This window comes from Lissotriton vulgaris, chromosome 5 (assembly GCF_964263255.1).
Source record: "Lissotriton vulgaris chromosome 5, aLisVul1.2, whole genome shotgun sequence".
In the NCBI taxonomy this organism is placed as follows: Eukaryota; Metazoa; Chordata; class Amphibia; order Caudata; family Salamandridae; genus Lissotriton; species Lissotriton vulgaris.
Genome location: NC_141693.1, coordinates 525,526,732 through 525,547,625, shown reverse-complemented (window position 1 = coordinate 525,547,625; position 20,894 = coordinate 525,526,732). Strand labels below are relative to the sequence as shown.

The 20,894-nt window shown below is 44.0% G+C and overlaps 1 protein-coding gene across 1 annotated transcript in view; it reads right to left on the bottom strand.

Moving 5' to 3' along the window:
• The window catches only part of PRKG1 (protein kinase cGMP-dependent 1), a 1,912,306-nt gene that overhangs the window by 743,138 nt on the left and 1,148,274 nt on the right, over positions 1–20,894 (bottom strand). The gene's annotated exons all lie outside the window — the stretch shown is intronic.

The window sequence follows — 20,894 nt, the reverse complement described above, 5'->3', positions numbered from 1 at the left end:
AGCCTCAGAAAGGCTCTGGCGTACTAACCCATCCACATCCCACCTTGATCAGCTCAGGAGGGATCAAAGAAACTACAAAAATAAATCACAAAATATAACACCTTCCGCAACATGCTAGATCAGGCCAAAAAATACCCTAAAGAGCTTTTCCCCAACACCAAACAACAAGCCCCCAAACCACCACCTAAAAAGCATCAGGTCCCCAAAGAATGGTGTGACAACGTCACCAATTTCTTCAATGACATATTCACAAAAATAGAGCATTACCTCAAGATCACAACCAGGAATCCAACCAAAACCCTACTCCCAGAAAGTTAGATATCAAAATTCCCCCTCCAATACTACCCTACCAATGATCATTCAACAGGAAATAAAACGATTCATTTAAAACCAAGGGCCCCTCATAACTCCTAAAAGCTGGAAGTTATTCAACTCAATCTCAGAGAAGAACATTTCTGCTCTGTTGGCCAAATCCAAAACCTCCTCTCATCATGTGTACCCCCTCACAGACTACAGGAATGCCACCCTCACAGGCACTATGAAATCCCACATTGCATCCCTTAGAACTACTCTCTTTGCAGCAGCCAGAATGGTCACAGGAACCAAAAAATATGTTCGGATCTCCCCCGTACTGAGAGAACTGAAATGGCTCCCAATTGAACCTCATTGCAGCTTCAGAACGGCCTGTCTCACTCACAAAGCACTACATCCTGAGAGACCAGCTTAACTTGCCTCAAAACTAAAAAAATGGGCCAGGCAAGAAACCTAAGAAGCTTAAATACCTTACTCCGTATCTGGCCCAAAGTCTACAAAGAAAAACTCTATCTATCTTCTTGTCGAACAATACCCCTAAAATCTGGAACTCCATTCCAATTCATTCCATGACAAACCCCTCCTTCATGAGCTTCAAGAGACAACTAAAGGATATCTATAACAACAGACATCTTAAATAGCAAGATGGCAAGTGACCATCAAGACATGACCTTGGCGACTAAGTTTCCCAATATACCACCCCTGCAACCCCCCCTTGCTCAATGTTTGTCTTATCTTGATTTTATCCCTAATGTGTGATTTTATTCGATTGAACATGCACTGATGTAAAGCGCTCTGATATCGGATCTTGCCAGTGCTTTAGAAAGCTACGTAAATACAATTTGTACGAAAGGCAATTGTATTGTCCTTATTGTTCGGAATATGATCACGCCCTTTTACATGTCTACAGAAGCTCCTACTGAGAAGGAAAAAGTGGTACATTTGCTTTCTGTGCCATGGTCCCAAATGTAATTAAATGTGTGTAAACAGAAATGCACCTACCATAATGCGTTGTGAGGGAACTGGCACAATATGTAAGGATCTTACCACATACTGAGAATTTGCTGGCAAGAGTCACTAAATCAAACATGACTACTACACTGTATGGCCATATGCTGAAGGTAAGTAGCTATAGTGTTGGGGCACTAACTAAAGTACTGAAAGGGCGTTGGTTCATTCCTAGAGAGCATGGAAAGGTCTCCCCATTTCTAATCTCCTAATCTAAGACAACAAGTGGAGTTCCCAAGGGCACATCACACTCACCTTTCTAATTTGATGTGTGTACTCAACTCTTCCTTGAGCAATTCACTCCTTCAGAGTGAACGTTTTGAAATTAGCTTAATACTCACCATAGCTCATGTGGAATTAAATAGCTTCACTGCCAGATTAGATAATAAAGAATCCCTGAAATTACGTTTAGGCAAAACAAATAAGATGGCGAAAGGCCCTTCTAATTTCTGGCCACTCACAATCGACATTGACATCTTGCCTATTAACATTCCAGATGTAAAGATCATTCATCACTGACCCGGCTGCCAATGGCACTCCAAGTTTCTATGGTGGCGCTGACGTCCTCCAGTTTTGCCTCATATTGAAGGTCTTTTGATATTTGGTCCTCCCTCATAGTTTACCATCAACAATAGTAATAGTTCTATTCAGACTCTGCTTTTTTTAATGGTGTCTACTACAGACCACCCTTCTTTCTTCACAAGAACCTTTAATTTCTTCAAACGTTGCCATGAGAAACCTGTGCCCATAAAAACTGGGTTCATGTTTCTTTTCAAACCTGCATGCTATCTCTAAATTTATATGCACAGTCTATTCAGCAATATATTTAAATATGATGCATGTGTTCCATCTTTTTAGGTAAAATTCTAGTTTATGAGAACAAACATCACCTAGGACTTTAGAATTTTTTTTATATAAGCAGCAGTATGAATAATAGTGCTCATTAGAGAGAACAACAGCCAGAGGCTACAAAATATATTAAAATATCATTTCCAGATGATGCAGCTTTTGGAAGATGCTTGCATATCATAAATAATAGATAATTGGAGGGGAAACTCAATGTTTGGATAGACACACTCACATTAAGGAGTATATCCAAAGTAATGGTCCTGTTAGACCAAAGACTCAACTCAAGGTAACTAGCTATAGCTCAGTAAATGACCTAAGTGCCAAAGAACTACGGAATAATAAGCAATTATTACCATTACTATACTTAGCCAGATAATGTGTTGATTGTTGAGTTCTAGTGGCGTGATATATTGGATGTCTTTATACTATATCTCAGTTGAATACCAGTTTGTAAGGCCCTAGTGGGTACCATGATTCATCAATTTCAAATTGTTGCTGTGTGCGTTAATACCTTTTTTGATTCCAAAATGATCCCAATAGCTTTTATCTTATTACCCAACTGAAGAATGAAGAAACGCCTTTCACCAAAAATCTGTAACAATGGTTAGAGGGTTGGAGTGAACAGAGGTGAAAAGACGTGCTATGTACTTGTGCAAGCTGACTTTAAAGCGGAAATGTATACAACCGAAAATCTCATGCTACTCTTGATAGGTAGCCTTTACTTTTCGGAGTAGTTTAATAAATAAATTACTATTGATTTTGCTGCTGCTTTAAATTATGTCAGCCATCAGTTTAGTCAATAAAACCTTGTTAATTGTCTGTAATTATATGCAGTGATACTGCATCTCTTTAAATACTGATACCGGGGTGCATTAGTGACCAATTACGAACTTCACCCCTCAGAAGCGACACTTCAATAACACCACATGCTTTTTTGTACCATTCCGAAGCTCAAAATTCCAAACTATGACTTTAGTCCGCCCACCACCCTAGCAGTGCTGGGACCGCCTGCCAGTAGTGCGGCAGTCCTGCACCTGCAATTAGGATGCCACAGCCGCGGTGGCATCCTCCATTTCCAGCATTGTGGTGGGCGGTGCTCACAGCACCGCCCGCCACAATGCTGGGAATGCGCTGTGTGCATTGTCAAGCACAAGGTGAAAGGCACCCCGAGGTGCCTGCCACCGTGTCCATGACAATGCTGGGGGTACCATAGGTACCCCCCTATGCACCCCCCACCCCTGAACACCCTGGGGGCCTGCAACGGGCCCCCAAAGCCAACACCGCCTGCCTTCCCGCCATGGAAAGGCAGTTCACCGCCACAAGGATAATATGGATGACGGGGCCTGCAAGGCACCGCCACCATGTTCCTGGGCTTTTCCCCCCGGTAGGCAATCGGGCGGATTACCTACCGGTGGAAAACTGGCGCCGGTCTTCCCATCCGCCGGGGTTCACCCTGCCATCGTAATGTGGTGAGGGAAAAAGTCATGGGGGCGGAGGAGTTTAGAGGGCGGATCGCTACCGCCATACAGGCGGTGGCGATCCGCCCGCTATCGTAATGACCCCCTATGTGTTTTTCCTGCCTGTATTCCACCATGTGACACCTAATATTTTGCAGTGTATTCTGACAATCTTAGCATTGGTAGTCGGGTATACAGAAATTAGAATGATTACTCACTGTTGTAATAATATTATAGATAGAATCAATAGTAATTAGCATTTTCTCTGAAACAGTTAACCCTGTCATATTTTACTCTCCTATCATTGACTCTTAGGAGGCTACCTTCAGAGCAACTTTTGCCATCACATGGGAAACTGGGATGTCATGTTTTCCATGTGACGGCTGGCCGCACGATGTCACGGTGGGCGTGTGCAGAGGACGGCCAGTGGCCGTCTAAACTGCGCACGCATCGTTTTTTTTCGCACTGCGGTAGAATGTCTGCCGTAGCGAAGCAGCTAATGTAGCCAGAATAGTGAGGTCAAAAAGGTTATTCTGATTATTCCCCTTTACAGTACTGGCTAAGCCATAAAAGAAAACAATTAAGCTCTCTAGGCTGCATTGAGCTGCTAGTTCATAACACTCAATGCTAACTCAAATTTAATGCTTCGAGCACTTTCAAAAATTCATGTGAAACTGCAGAAGGAAGTTCCTATGTTGCTCATGTAAACATCAGGCATGATTCATGCATGTAAGATTGGTGGGGTAGGGGCGTGGTGGGGGAGTCGATAGACGACGCTGAGGTAAACTTAAATTTTAAAAAACCATAAAGCACCTTTGGCCCGAGTCTACCCATAAATCTCCCCACTTCTGTAATCCAGCTATTCTCAAAGGTTGTGAAAGCTGATCTTGGAGACATAGGGGAGTTCCCGGGGAATCCCAAATTGGAGTGTGCGTTTGATAATAAGGAATATTGAAAACCTTCCGAATAAACACCCAGTTTTTAAGTGCGGTCTGAAGTATCTTAAGGCGAATTTTTTTAAAAAAATTCTGGTCTCCAAACTTAAATAAAAAGTAGTCATGGCCATAAGGTAGATCATAAAGTAAAGCCTGGAACAAGCGGCCCTGTGATGATGCATCTAACGTATTTGCAAGTAGCCTAAAGTTTTTAAAATGAAAGGCATGACAATATGATAATAAATCTGGGAGGGCTAAACCTCCGATTTTTAGACCCCTCCTCAATTTTTTCCAGGCTATCCTAGAAGATTTACAGGCCCATATAAATGATCCAATCTTGCCCTGGAGATTATTAATGTCTTTCAAAGAAAATGATAAAGGGATGCAGTTATATAAAAAAGTCAATTTGGGAAGAATAGTCTTTTAATAAGGTTAACCCGACCATAGATGTTTAGTGGCAGATTACCCCATCTTGTTAAAGTTTTATTAATGTCTTTGACCAATGTCTGCCAACTAGATAATGGTATGTTCTTTAATTCTTGAGTTAAATAAATTCCCAAGTATCACATTTTTTGTTTCACACCCTGTATAGGTATGTTATTATTCCAGCCCATTATCTCTGTTTTCTCCTTATTAATCTGATAGCCTGATAATTTTCCAAATTCTTCTGATAAGTAAAATAGCCTGGGTATTGCTACAGAGTGATTAGAAGTATATAAGAGGAGATCATCTGCATACAGGGCAGTTTTTAATATCATATTACCCAACTTGAAAGGTTGAATTGTGTTGTCATCCCTAATACCACAAACAAAAGGCTCCATGTAAACATCAAACAAAAGAGGGGATAAGGGACAACCCTGTCTGGTGCCTCGAGATATGTCGAACCAGTCAGATAATACTCCATTTACCAAGACTTTTTCCTCGGGCCTAATGGACTGGAACTCCTTAACACAACTCACAAATGGACACCTGACCAGGTTTAAATATTATCAATTATCTGCTTGGTGGTCAAGTCATAATTTGCAGCGGGAAAAAGATCCAGTACTTCTGGATGCAATTTGCAGGGGGGGGGAGATGGATAAAAGAAGTATCTTTTTGGTATAAGCTGATAATTAAGGATGAAGAGAATAAACTACATTCGGAGGTGATAAATCTATGGGAAAACAGTATAGCGGAACATCCCGAAGAATGTAGTAAAATATGGTTAGACTCCTTCACCCTATCTCAGAGATTAATTAAGCCAGCTAACTTAAGACGTAATCACTTATTTACAGTCTATAGAGTTTATTGGACCCCGGCCAAATTACATAAGATAACGCAAAATAACTATTATTGTCCCCGTTGCAATCATGACGCAGCAGATGATGTCCACATCTTTTTGGAGTGTCCGGTAATTCAGGATTACTGGAGAGCGATAGTTGGTTTTCTGGGTGAGGTGTTAACAACAACTATTATATGCTCACCTAGACTTGTATTTTTTGGTTTACTCAAAGACTATAACATTAACAATTTAGATACACAGTTTATTTTTTACGTAGTAGTTATTGCTAGGAGACAAATTTGCAAAGAGTGGAAGTCAACTGCTCCCCCCAGATTCGCAGAATGTTTAAAACATTTAATGGAAGTATGTAAGATGGACATGGTTGGACGTAATGAGAATACTGAGAATGTCTGGTCTAAACTCGAGGTCTGGTCCAACAAGTAAATGGTCCGGTGATTATGCCAGAGGTTGTGTCGGTCCTGTCCTCCCCCGGCTTAAAAGCTTTCTTTCATCGGCCAAGGGGAGTTGGATAAGGAAAACAACCTACCTCTGGGACATCCCTGTCTGCTATGATACTGTCTCCAGGGCGGACTCGGAAATGTCAGTATAAGAGGCGACAGCGAGACCCATCTAGAGCATATAAAATCTTGTGGCATATATGAGGACAAAAAAATATATATATATTTTTTAAAAAAGCACCTTTGGCGATGCGGCGAGTGCAAGGTAAGTGTTTTTTTGGTTTTTTAAATGTAAGTTTACCTCGTCATCGTCTGCCGACTACCTTCCTTACCGTGTCCCCCCAGCCCCACCAATCTTACCTGCACGGGCTGCACCTAGTAAAACAAAATTATGCTGGCTTTTCCACACCATTCAGTTGTTTACACACTGACCCCAAATTTTCACTGATTGCCCTGCTCAGAATCATCTAGACTTAATTCGCCATTGTAGCCATCCAAGATGACCTACACCCATGCCAGGATATGACAACCATACATCAACCAGCCACATTGCTACTTGTTATGATTTAGCACAAAGTAAAAAGCAAGGTGCCCATCACCAGGCCCCTCAATCTCACAAATGTCTAGGAGGGCACTGTAAAGAAAACTCAGTTGCCACACCCTTAAGATTGACAAAGGATCTTTTGGGTCCTACTATATCTATCACCCACTGATTTCATCACCTCATACAGAGGAAACTGAAAAGCAACTCTGAATATTTATGAGAACCTTAAAAAAAGGTGAACACTAATAATTTGTCCAGTAGTAATTTGAATGACAATTAGTTTGATGACACTTTTCTTCGAGCTTGGACATTATATCCACCACAAGATGGCTCCCGCTCGAAAATTACTGTGAACCGAAGTAACAGCCATAAAACTTTCCAGTCTTTACAATAACAGAGGGGCATATTATCATGAAGGGCGTCAAAATTATCGTCGCTTTAGGGGCAGGATACTGCAGCTAAAGCGGCTATAATGGGCTTGATAATATGCCCTTGAGAATTATAATAGAAGCCCATGTTCACACCAGAACATGGGCTTCTATGCGAATTTACAACGGCATATTATCAAGCCTATTATCGCCGTTTCTTGTTAATATGCCCCTGAGTGAGATAAGGGCGACAACACGACACAATGGTCCATCAGGGTAATGGCACTAAAAGTAGTGGTGGTCAAAGTGCCGACATGCATGAACAAATAAGAGTTACCCGTATGGTAGCATTCATATCACCAGATCTTTACATTGAGGTCTACTTTAAGTTAAGGTGAGAAGATGTCCTGGAATTCAGTTCAAATTGAAGAAAATAGTGGAGGGGCAGGTGGCGGGGTGGGGGCTGGGTGGATCTGTGATCCTGCAACTTTACCTCAGGAGCCAGCGAAGGCCCTGGACTCCCACTCTTGGCTAAGAAGGGGGCTATGAAGGGGGCTCACTTGCACCCGCAGGACATTTGCGGGACACCAGGAGTTAAAAAGTATAAAAAAGGAAGCTCTATATGTTTTGTGGGTAAAGTTAGACAGCCAGTCCATCCCTTTTTTGAAATAGGCTAATTTGAAGCATCATTTTGTCCAGTTACACTCATGCTATGCTAGCTTGGCCACCTGCCTTGGGTTTTCTGTGTGTATTATTTAAACTATCTGTTGTGATAAAATCAAATAAACCAAGGTCTACAAGTTTCTCATTTTTTCAGCTCATTAGAGAGTCAAGCAGGGACATTAAAGACAGACACAGGAGCAATCATTATTCTGAATTCACAAACAGCAGTTCAAGTGTGCTGGCTTTTCGGTGTCTTCAAACAGACACTTGAGGTGTGTTGGGAATAAGAGATTATTCACTTCCAAGCTTTATATATCTTCTCAGAATCTCTAAGCTCAGTTTCCAAGCAAGCTATCATTTCTTCTAACTCTCTCACTTTCCTGATTATTTTATCACAATTACTACAGTATTGATGCTCACAAATATGAAAAAAGGAGAACATTCATTTTAGATAAGTCCAATTGTTTGCAATGATGTGATTTTATTGTGAGTGTTGCTTAAGTGTCATATTATAAAGTAGAACAGAGGATAAAGACCAATACGAATGCAATGTTGTAGTTATGGAGGAGAGAAACAAAATGGTGTCATGGTACCGATGCTACTACTGTACTGTCACTGTGGGACCACTGTACCGCAGGTGGTAGAGTGAGCAAGTTACTGAGTATTCTTACACAGAAAAGCTTGTGACATTTAGCTAGGTTTGATGCTTCGATTAAACAATATCTCTTGTCTGTCTAGGGCAACTTCAAGAAGTTGATGCTAGGTTACTATTAGAAGGATGAAACGTGATTCAATTTCCATAGGGAGGTGTCACATGATGAATGGATACAAAAATATTTTATATATTCATGTTATGCTTATAAATGCTGGCAGAACTAGTGTGCTGGAGCCCAAAGTCCTCCATTGAAGTGCAAGAGTTACAAACTGCAAGTACATGTTCAACAAGCCCCTAAGTGGAGAAGCTAGGTAGAGCACAGCAGCACAATGCAAACTGATGGGCCCCTTGCTGAATGTGATGAGGGGCCCCTGAGTCTCACATATCTCACAGATATTCATTGGTATTGGGCTCAATTGGATGCCCTGAATGGTCTGCATTATTTGCCTGGCAGTGCAGACTACTTGGTCATTAAATGTCTAGACTTTTCTGTATTGTAACAGTAGTAATAGAAGTGAGGCGGTAGAGGACAACATTTGAAAGATATTGGGGAATGTGGAGGAGATCAGCATATATATGTATATATGAGCATATATATATGTGAGCAAGGTTACAGAGGTAACCGAAACGCATCATAACTGCTGGAATAAACAAGACCTGATTTTCCACGAAAATATTGGTGTCCGCATCCTGTTTCCCTCGCGACCGGCTGGCAGCGTTAAGGAGCGGATTCTGTTTGTCCATATATATATATTTAGCAGTCGCTAGTAGGTAGTTCTAGTTAGGACCTTGTTTCTATTCAAAAAGCGTTTTTTCTTTTCTCAATATCTTTGCCCACCATTTGACGAATCTTCATAAAATTTACAAAACTAATGGCCCTCTCACTTCAGCTGCTGTGTTGAAAATTGCGGGGTGATTCCTCAAGAGGGGGCAGAGAAAAAGGGGGGGTTTCCAAAACTTTTTCTCCATGTTGATTTCCATAGGAAACTGTTGATGAAGCGACAGCCTGAAATGCTAAACGGAATTAGACCAAATTTGAAAGAAAGGTAGATCTTGGTGTAGAGTGCACTCTTTTTATTAAATGGTGTACATCCGTTCAGTAATTCCTGAGAAATTTAAACATTTCTCAGATATACGAATATGGCCATGGAGGATCCGCAAACCGTCCCGATCTCAAGCCTGAGATCTGTTTGGCTGCCAACACTTCAAACCAGGAAGTGTTGGTAGCCATCTTGGGATTCGGTTGAACCGAGTTACAAGACAAAAGGGCAAAAAAAATATTAAAAATAAGAAAACATTTTCTGTGGAATTTGCATTGAATCCATGAATCTGGCAAAAAATGTTTAAAAAAAACAAAGCTCAGGTTCCCGCGCTTAATTTTCTTTAAGCCCCCGGGTGGGTCAGGGGGCAATCATTAACATAGATACAGAGGCCCCGCAGCCCCGGGGACTGCCACTCCCTGGGGCTAATTATGTTAAATGTGGGGGACCATGCTGCATCCCTGCAGCCCTGGGGACAGCCACCTCACAAGGGCTACATTGAAAAGATGTGTGGGGGGGCTGGAGCCCGCCTACAGAGCCCCAGGGACCACCACCTCCTCTGGACTATATTAGAAAACAATGTCACACAGCCCCAGGGACCACCAGCTCCCCAGGGCTTTAATATTGTTGGAGGGGGCCACAAGGCCCCAATCATGGAGCCATAAATGGCCCTAGGGACGGCCGCCCCCAGGGCTGGCTCCAGCAATTTCCCAGGGTGCCCACCCCAGGGACGTGGCAGTTTGCTATGGGATGGCATGAGCACCGCTCCCAACATCCCATAACAAACAAGTGCTCCACTTGGTTAGGCAATGAGGTTGCTTTGTGTCCTGAGGACCTCAGGACTAAAGTGGACTTCATCCGCAAACCAGCAGTGTGAAAGGAGCCACATTTGCAGCATGGTGGAGAAAGGGGGCATGGCCTCTGACCAACTACCCATCCTGTCACCTCCAGTAAGTCCCACACAGTGGGCTTGCTAAGAGGTCTTTGGAGGCCACGCCCCCTTGTCCACCACTCTGCAAATGCGCCTCTTGGCACACCACTGGTTGGGGGATGAAGTCCACTTTACTCCAGAGGGACCTTGGTCTCCAAGATGCCATCCTGGTACCTCCTGTAATCTTACACAATGGAATTCCTGAGAGCTGACGGAGGTCCAGACCCCGGTCTCTACCACTCTGTAAATGTGACTGCCAGTTATATTAGAAATCAGCATTTAAAAAACCTTAGAAATTCAATAAACCTAATATGTTTTTCTTCACAAATACTCCAGGAACACCAGACAAAATATGAAATGTACTACATTCTTCTGCTACAGACTACGAAACAGGTGGCCATTTGCCATTTCCTTGAATGGGGTTCATTTTGTTCATTAGCTCTACAAAGTCTTCAAAGCAGGATTGCCTTACACAGCTCATTTATTGGTACGGAGAACAGCATTCTTCAGTCCATATAGCGCTGACTGCAAACGCCGACGCGTTTTGGGAGAATCCCTTCTTCAAAGCAATACAGTCAATGAGTGAATAGAGAGCCCCACCTTCCTTGTTAAGCGTTATCACACACCGATTGGACCACTCTGTATGAGACTTTGTGTTGCTTGTTGGGAGATGGAGTTCTTCATTATTCATTGGCACTATATATATATATGTGTGTATATGTATATATATAAATATATATATTCACTGAAAAAAACACAAGTTTCAGAGAATCATAGTTAAAAATTTGCATTTAAAGAACCTTAGAAATTCACTGAAAAAAACACAGGTTTCAGGGACCTTTGTATTAGAAATTAGCATTTAAAAAACCTTAGAAATTCAAAGAAAAAATCAAAGGTTACAGTGACATTATAGTTCGGCTGACATTTCAATCATACAAAACGAGAGAAATTCAGCTGTTATAGTTAGCTGAGCTAACTATAACTCGTGCCCCCGCAATGCACTACTTATGACCTCACATTTACATCACTCATAATATGGTCAGTGACATCACTGATGACATCTCAAACGACATCACTGGTGACATCAGTGATGGCATCATCCAAAGGACTCTGATGCACCCACTCACACCCCTATAGAGTTTTTTATATTCTCACTGCCACTCCCACACATCCATTCTCAAACCCATTCAGTGCCATACCAGTACTTACACACCCACTCACTGATTCATTGATCTATACACACATCCACTGACTCACCCATACTGCCACTCATATACCTAATCACTCATTAATACAGCCATTGACATATCCACTCATACAGCCATACAGGTGCTCACACACTGAGTGAGTCACACACTGAGTGAGTCACCCATAGAACTTCTCACACACCTAGAGACTCACCCATACAGTCAATCATACAGCCACTTACTCATACAAATAGTACCACATACTCACTCAGCTACACCACAGTCACTGACAGAAGCATGCACTGATCTATATAGCCACTCTTACATTCACTCACTCACATAGTCACTCATATACCCTGTCACTCACATATACTGCCTTTCACATTCTCAGTTACTCACCCATACTGACTGACACATGCACTCAATCACTGACACAGTCATACAGACACTCACTGTTATGTTATGTTATGTTATGTTATGTTAAACGATTTCTAAAGTGCACAGCTGCCCCAGCGAAGGGGCGTCCCGGCGCTACCAGATCTAATAGCACATACAGTCCAGAAAGAAAGTTGCAAAAGTAATTAAACTCATAGACAATACTGAAGGGAAAAGGAAGGTTTTGATGGCTTTTCGGAAAACGAACAAGTCATCCATGCCCCGGATATGTAGCAGCAGAGAATTCCATAGCTTAGCAGCCAAATAACGTAACAAGCGGCCTCCTGCCTGGCAGAGTTTGAACCGCGGGACAGTCAACATGTGCTGACCCAGCGAGCGCAACTGTCGGTGGGGAACATACGGGCTCAAAAGATCGCCCAGAAGCGGCGGGCTGCCAGATTTTAGAATCTTAAAAGAAAGGCAAAGAGCTTTAAACTGGATCCGCTTATCAATCGGATGCCAATGCAGCCCTTAAATAGTGGCCCTAACCGGGGAATAAAAGGGAGACCTACCACAGTTCTGGCTGCAGAGTTTTGAACTTGTTGTAGTCGCCGTATCTCTTCTTTATTAGCCCCCAAAAGCAGAGAGCTAGCATAATCTAGATGGGAAAGTATAGGAGACTGCACAATAAGCTGCCGTACTGCTGGGTCAAAAAATTTCAAAAGAGGTTTAAGACCCCTTAACAAGCCTGTGCAGGTGTCGGCGACTCTCTTTGTATGGGTCTGGAAGCTGAGCGTGGAATCCATCCAGACCCCAAGATTCTTTACCACTGTCTTAGGCATGGGCATAGCACCTAGAGGTGCTTGCCACCAGTGTTCGAGCAGCGTTCTTACCCACCAGTAGAACCTCAGTTTTACTCGCGTTCAGTTGTAAACAATTGTTAGCCATCCATTGAGCCACTGCTGTTATCCCGTCTCTGAATCTAGTGGCCGAAATCGATGGTCCCTCAGCTAAGGTGATAACAAGCTGGGTATCGACAGCATAGGAAACCATCGTAAGGTCCCATTTCTTAGCGACAGCGGCCAAAGGTTGTACATAAAGATTAAACAGCGACGGGCTCAATACTGAGCCTTGTGGGACCCCCTGTCCAATGGAGTGGGATTGAGAGAGGAATGGAGGGGCCGACACACGGAAAGATCTATCAGTCAAAAATGACCTGAACCACTCTAGGGCTGTCCCGGTGACCCCTACTGCCTCCAAGCGATAAAGAAGGATGTCATGTGACACTGTGTCAAAGGCTGCGCTGAGGTCTAACAGAATCAGCGCTGCACTTTGACCAGCATCCAGGATGGTCCGGAGATGTTCTGAGGTGGCCAGCAGGGCCGTTTCCGTGCTATGGCCTGCCCGAAAACCGTTCTGCGACGGGTCCAGAGTATCTTAGGAGCTCAGAAATTGGGATAGGATGTTATTGACATGAGCTTCTGCAATCTTGGCCACCCAAAAAATAAGAGAGATTGGTCTAAAATTCTCGGGTTTAGAGGGGTCTAGCGTAGGCTTCTTGATAATGGGAGACACCCAAGCCTGTTTCCAGGCACCTGGGACAGTTGCCGTGGAAAAGGAAAAGTTCAGTATTTGACACACCGGCTGCCGAAAAAGCGAAAGAGACTCAATAAATTGGGGCGGCCTCATAGGATCAGAGGGAGAGCCAAATTTGATTCTGCCACACAATCTGGAAACTTCCTCCTCTGAGATCTCCGGAATGGCTGATAGCGTAGGGCAGGACTCATCCCTAGCGGCTGAGAAGGTGGCCTCAAGGGACACGTGTGGAAAAGATTGATAAATCTTTTGAACTTTTTCTACAAAAAAAGGCGCAATCTCCTCCCAATGTTGTGTGGAAACTATACTAGGCAAAGCCGCTTTATTACTCCTAAGCTCCTTAAAGATTTTAAATATGCATTTAGTCGGATTAGAGCTTAGCTTTATTTCCTTAGCATAGAAAGCTGCACGTGCAGCACAGATCGCTTTGTGGTAAAGCTTGATTTTGGACAGATAGGATATTTTATCTCCATCTATGTAATCCCTTCTCCAAGCGCATTCCGCTTTCTTGCAGACTTTCCTGAGGGCTCTCAATGAATCATTATACCAAGGACTCGAGTTGGAAGTGCGTCCCTTGGTCCATTTAGCAGGAATAAAGGTGTCCAGACCCTTTGAGATCCAGTCGCAAAAAGCAGTGTACGCCACCTCAGGGTTTGCCATATCTCCTAAGGGATTGGCTGTAAGAAAGGCGTGAAAATCTTCAAGTCTAAATTTATGCCATGGGCTTCTAAGGACCAAATTATCAGTATCTAGACTATAAGGGTCTGACATGGATAACCTTATTTCTATCAAAAAATGATCTGTCCATCCCATGGGCTTGGGCGTTACTACATTCATGGCGGTGATGTTTGAAAAAAACGGATCAAGTATATGTCCGGCTATGTGCGTAGCATCGGACACTCGCTGCAGCTGCAGAGCATCCAGGTTGGCTAATAGATTACATATGGCGCTATCATGAGTCAGGTCAAAGTGGAGATTAAAATCACGCAAAATCGTGAAATTGGCCGAACCCACCACAAGTGCACTAGCTGTCTCTAACAGTGCCTCCATGAATCTAGTAGCCGTTCCTGGGGGGGCGGTAGATAAACAGTCCAGAGAAGGTGAAATGTGCACTTATAGCTACCCTAAAACAGGCGAATTCACATTCCCTGATATCCTCCTTAATAAACTAACAGGGATACTGAGATTTATAAATTATCGCAATGCCCCCACCCCTGAAGTCTCTGTTTATGGTGCTGATGGAATAGCCCGGGGTAAGGGTGAGATTGGGTGCGGCTGTCATATCGTCCTTGAGCCAAGTTTCACATACAAAGAGAATGTCCGGGGACTCCTCAGAGGTAAGATCGTGAATTTCTATATGGTGCTTGACAAGTGATCTTACATTTAGTTGAAAATTTTCAGCTGGGCTTGGTGTATTCTTTTCGCTGCTACACGAGCACGACCAGGGGGGCGGGTGAGTTGAAATTACAGATAGAAAATTTAATTTTGTTTCCCCCATACAAGAGGTTAGCTCACCATATACCCCGGCACCTGGATTCAGTGCTTAAAGGGTCTCTCTACCATAGCAGAGAGGGTCATTCAGTTTTTGGGCAGGGGTTTTGGCGAAAGGCGACTTCCAGGCGCGGACGGGCGCAGACGAGCTTGCCTTTGGCGCGCCATCGGCGCGCCCGCTGCGCGGCCGAGTAATGATGGACATTTATGAGGCGGGAAGGGGGCGGGAGTGTCCTAACAACTGGTCCACAACCCTGCAAATCCCACCAAAATGGCGGCTTACCCCCGAAACTATCCCTGCGACAGCGCCTAATCAGCTGCGAGGGTTCAGGGTAGAGATGCAGTGAGTAGGCAACATGGTAGATGGTGCAAATAACACTTTTTAAAACACACTAATAAAAAGTAAAATTACAATGCCCATCTGTCCCGGCTTCCGCCTCAGGAAAATGCTCAGGATGTAGTTGGCGCGCGAGAGTCCCAGCGCGATTTAAATATCAAGAGGGGGTGGGAGTGTCCCAACAACTGGTCCGCAACCCTGCAAATCCCACCAAAATCACCTGTACAACTTCTCACACACACAACAGTACCCCATAGAGCCACTGACTCACCCAGTCACTGATCCATACATGAAGTCACACACCTCCTCACCCACAAACACAGACACCCAGACAACCATAGCTGTAGTCAGACAACCAATCAATCACTCATATGGGCATTCATGTACCCACTAACACACTTATACACCCACTTAGACAGCAACTTACAGACAGATACACACATTCACACAACCAGTCACTCACCCATACATTCACTGGGACACCTAATCACTCACTTATACAGTCAGTCATGCACCCACTGCGTCATCCATAGAGTCACTAATACACCCACTGATTCACCAATAGACCTGGTGTATATATATTTAACACTCGTAAACTTTTAAAAACACTCGTCATCACTAGATGATGTCATCACTGATGTTATTTGAGATGTCATCAGTGATGTCACTGACCATGTCATGAGTGATGAAAAATGTGAGGTCATAAGCAGTGAATTGCGGGGGCGCAAATTATAGTTAGCTAACTATAACAGCTGAATTTCTCTGGTTTTGTATGAGTGAAATGTCAGCCTAACTATAAAGTCCTTGTAGCCTTTGTTTTTTTCCGTGAATTTCTAAGGTTTTTTAAATGCTAATTTCTAATTAAAATGTCCCTGAAACCTGTGTTTTTTTCAGTGAATTTCTAAGGTTCTTTAAATGCTAATTTTTAGCTATAATTCTCTGAAACCTGTTTTTTTCAGTGAATATATATATATATATATATATATATATATATATATATATATATATATATATATATATATATATATATATATATATATATATATATGTATATATATATATATATATATATATATATATATATATATAGTGCCAATGAATAATGAAGAACTCCATCTCCCAACAAGCAACACAAAGTCTCATACAGAGTGGTCCAATCGGCGTGTGATAACGCTTAACAAGGAAGGTGGGGCTCTCTATTCACTCATTGACTGTATTGCTTTGAAGAAGGGATTCTCCCAAAATGCGTCGGCGTTTGCAGTCAGTGCTATATGGACTGAAGAATGCTGTTCTCCGTACCAATAAATGAGCTGTGTAAGGCAATCCTGCTTTGAGGACCTTGTAGAGCTAATTAACAAAATTAACCCCATTCATGGAAATGGCAAATGGCCACCTGTTTCGTAGTCTGTAGCAGAAGAATGTGGTACATTTCATATTTTGTCTGGTGTTCCTGAGTATTTGTGAAGAAAAACATATTAGGTTAAGAGAAACATTGCTCCTGAATTGTTTTGCTTCCTTTGCCTTTAATCAAGCAGGTCCTAGGAAGCTTTTTTCCGGTCCAGGGAAGGCATGGCTTGGCAGTTCGGTCTGGACTGTTCCCAAGAGGCACAGGGTGAGACTGATTTGCATATGGCCATGTCTGAACTGGGGTGGCAGAGTGGGCTAAAGAACGGTGATGGATTAAACACAGAACTGTTGACTGGGTGTGAGTGTTTGATTGGTTCAGATGCTCCGTCCATCAGCACCCCCTTTTGTACCATTTTGTTCGCCATAAGTTGGCAGGGTATGCTCAGACATGAGTCCCTTGCTCACTTTGCCACTGGATTCAAGCAAGCCTGGCTGAAGACGGCTGGAATGCCAGAAACCGGTCCTAGGAAGCTTGTTTCCAGTCCAGGGAGGGCATGGCTTGGCAGTTCGGGTTGGACTGTTCCCATGAGGCACAGGGTCAGACTGATTTGCATATGGCCATGTCTGAACTGGGGTGGCAGAGTGGGCTAAAGAACGGTGATGGATTAAACCCAGATCTGTTGACTAGGTGTGAGTGTTTGATTGGTTCAGATGCTCCGTCCATCACCACCCCCTTTTGTACCGCTTTGTTCGCCATTAGTTGGCAGGGTAAGCTCAGACGTGAGTCCCTTGCTAACTTTGCCACTGGATTAAAGCAAGCCTGGCTGAAGACGGCTGGAATGCCAGAAACCGGTCCTAGGAAGCTTGTTTCCAGTCCAAGGAAGGCATGACTTGGCAGTTTGGGATAGACTGTTCCCATGAAGCACAGGGTCAGACTGATTTGCATATGGCCATGTCTGAACTGGGGTGGCAGAGTGGGCTAAAGAACGGTGATGGATTAAACCCAGATCTGTTGACTGGGTGTGAGTGTTTGATTGGTTCAGATGCTCCGTCCATCACCACCCCCTTTTGTACCGCTTTGTTCTCCATAAGTTGGCAGGGTAAGCTCAGACGTGAGTCCCTTGCTCACTTTCCCACTGGATTCAAGCAAGCCTGGCTGAAGACGGCTGGAATGCCAGAAACCGGTCCTAGGAAGCTTGTTTCCGGTCCAGGGAAGGCATGACTTGGCAGTTTGGGTTAGACTGTTCCCATGAAGCACAGGGTCAGACTGATTTACATATGGCCATGCCTGAACTAGGGCTGGCAGAGTGGGCTGAAGAACGGTGATGGATTAAACCCAGATCTGTTGACTTGGTGTGAGTGTTTGATTGGTTCAGCTGCTCAGTCCATCACCACCCCCTTTTGTACCGCTTTGTTCGCCATAAGTTGGCAGGGTATGCTCAGACGTGAGTCCCTTGCTCACTTTGCCACTGGATTCAAGCAAGCCTGGCTGAAGACGGCTGGAATGCCAGAAACCGGTACTAGGAAGCTTGTTTCTGGTCCAGGGAAGGCATGGCTTGGCAGTTAAGGCTGGACTGTTCCCATGAGGCAAGGGTCAGCCTGATTTGCATATGGCCATGTCTGAACTGGGGTGGCAGAGTGGGCTAAAGAACGGTGATGGATTAAACCCAGATCTGTTGACTGGGTGTGAGTGTTTGATTGGTTCGGATGCTCCGTCCATCACCACCCCCTTTTGTACTGCTTTGTTCGCCATAAGTTGGTAGGGTATGCTCAGACGTGAGTCCCTTGCTCACTTTGCCACAGCATTCAAGCAAGCCTGGCTGAAGACGGTTAGAATGCCAGAAACCGGTCCTAGGCAGCTTGTTTCCGGTCCAGGGAAAGCATGGCTTGGCAGTTCGGGCTGGACTGTTTCCATGAGGCACAGGGTCAGATTGATTTGCATATGGCCATGTCTGAACTGGGGTGGCAGAGTGGGCTAAACGAACAGTGATGGATTAAACCCAGATCTTTTGACTGGGTGTGAGTGTTTGATTGGTTCAGATGCTCCATCCATCACCACCCTCTTTTGTACCGCTTTGTTCGCCATTAGTTGGCAGGGTATGCTCAGACGTGAGTCCCTTGCTCACTTTGCCACTGGATTCAAGAAAGCCTCGCTGGAGACGCCTGAAATGCCAGAAACCGGCCCTAGGAAGCTTGTTTCCGCTCCAGGGAAGGCATGACTTGGCAGTTTGGGCTAGACTGTTCCCATGAAGCACAGGGTCAGACTGATTTGCATATGGCCATGCCTGAACTGGGGTGGCAGAGTGGGCTGAAGAACGGTGATGGATTAAACCCAGATCTGTTGACTGGGTATTAGTGTTTGATTGGTTCAGATGCTCCGTCCATCACCACCCCCTTTTGTACCTCTTTGTTTGCCATGAGTTGGCAGGGTATGCTCAGACGTGAGTCCCTTGCTCACTTTGCCACAGGATTCAAGCAAGCTTGGCTGAAGACAGCTGGAATGCCAGAAACCGGTCCTAGGAAGCTTGTTTCCGGTCCAGGGAAAGCATGGCTTGGCAGTTCGGGCTGGACTGTTTCCATGAGGCAGAGGGTCAGATTGATTTGCATATGGCCATGTCTGAACTGGGGTGGCAGAGTGGGCTAAACGAACGGTGATGGATTAAACCTAGAACTTTTGACCAGGTGTGAGTGTTTGATTGGTTCAGATGCTCCGTCCATCACCACCCCCTTTTGTACCGCTTTGTTCGCCATTAGTTGGCAGGGTATGCTCAGACGTGAGTCCCTTGCTCACTTTCCCACTGGATTCAAGCAAGCCTGGCTGAAGACGCCTGGAATGCCAGAAACCGGTCCTAGGAAGCTTGTTTCCGGTCCAGGGAAGGCATGGCTTGGCAGTTTGGGCTAGACTGTTCCCATGAAGCACAGAGTCAGGCTGATTTGCATATGGCCATGCCTGAACTGTTGTGGCAGAGTGGGCTGAAGAACGGTGATGGATTAAACCCAGATCTGTTGACTGGGGGTGAGTGTTTGATTGGTTCAGATGCTCCGTCCATAACCACCCCCTTTTTTACCGCTTTGTTCGCCATAAGTTGGCAGGGTATGCTCAGACGTGAGTCCCTTGCTCACTTTGCCACTGGATTCAAGCAAGCCTGGCTGAAGACGGCTGGAATGCCAGAAACCAGTCCTAGGAAGCTTGTTTCTGGTCCAGGGAAGCAATGGCTTGGCAGTTCGGGCTGGACTGTTCCCATGAGGCACAGGGTCAGACTTATTTGCATATAGCCATGTCTGAACTGGGATGGCAGAGTGGGCTAACGAACGGTGATGGATTAAACCCAGATCTGTTGACTGGGTGTGAGTGTTTGATTGGTTCAGATGCTCCGTCCATCACCACCCCCTTTTGTACCGCTTTAATCAAGCAGGAGCATCTGAAGTAAATGAAGAACCCTGTTGCATGGAACACTGACTGCAGGTCCTTTTAAAAGGCGTTCAGGCATTACCTTGCTAAATCGCAGTCCCAAGTGCTCTGAAGAGGATGATAATGGTTTAAAAAGGTTTCCTTGGCACTAACCAGTCTCATACAGCCAAATGTGTGATACAAATGCATAATAATAGCTATAATCTGGATTATGGTCGCTACATTACAAAACTAGAATTTATGAAGGATTTGCCTCAATTCCACATAAAGTACAAATTATATCATCCCTGTCCTTTAGTGCATATTTACTTTAAATCGTATTACAATATTTTGGTCTGATTCCCAAAAGCATTTATGAGTATGGGAAGTAATTATTGCAAGGGTCCTCATTTATCTTTGTTTACATCCCACTGTGAGTCAGCCCCAAAACATCTCACTCACTATTAGCTAAGGTTCGAAAAGTGCAGGGTCATTTCTATTTGATTTTAGAGTGTTTTGGGGCCAATTCATGAAGACATGTAAGGGTCCCTAAAAGAGTACCGGTGAAGTACCACTTTACTTTCTTAAAATGGCTTTATGAATAGGTCTCAATGTCTTTAAATGTTTGCTTTTTGTGATGTTAGGCATTGCCTGCACTTTCATTACAAATTATAGTAAAGGAAATCAAG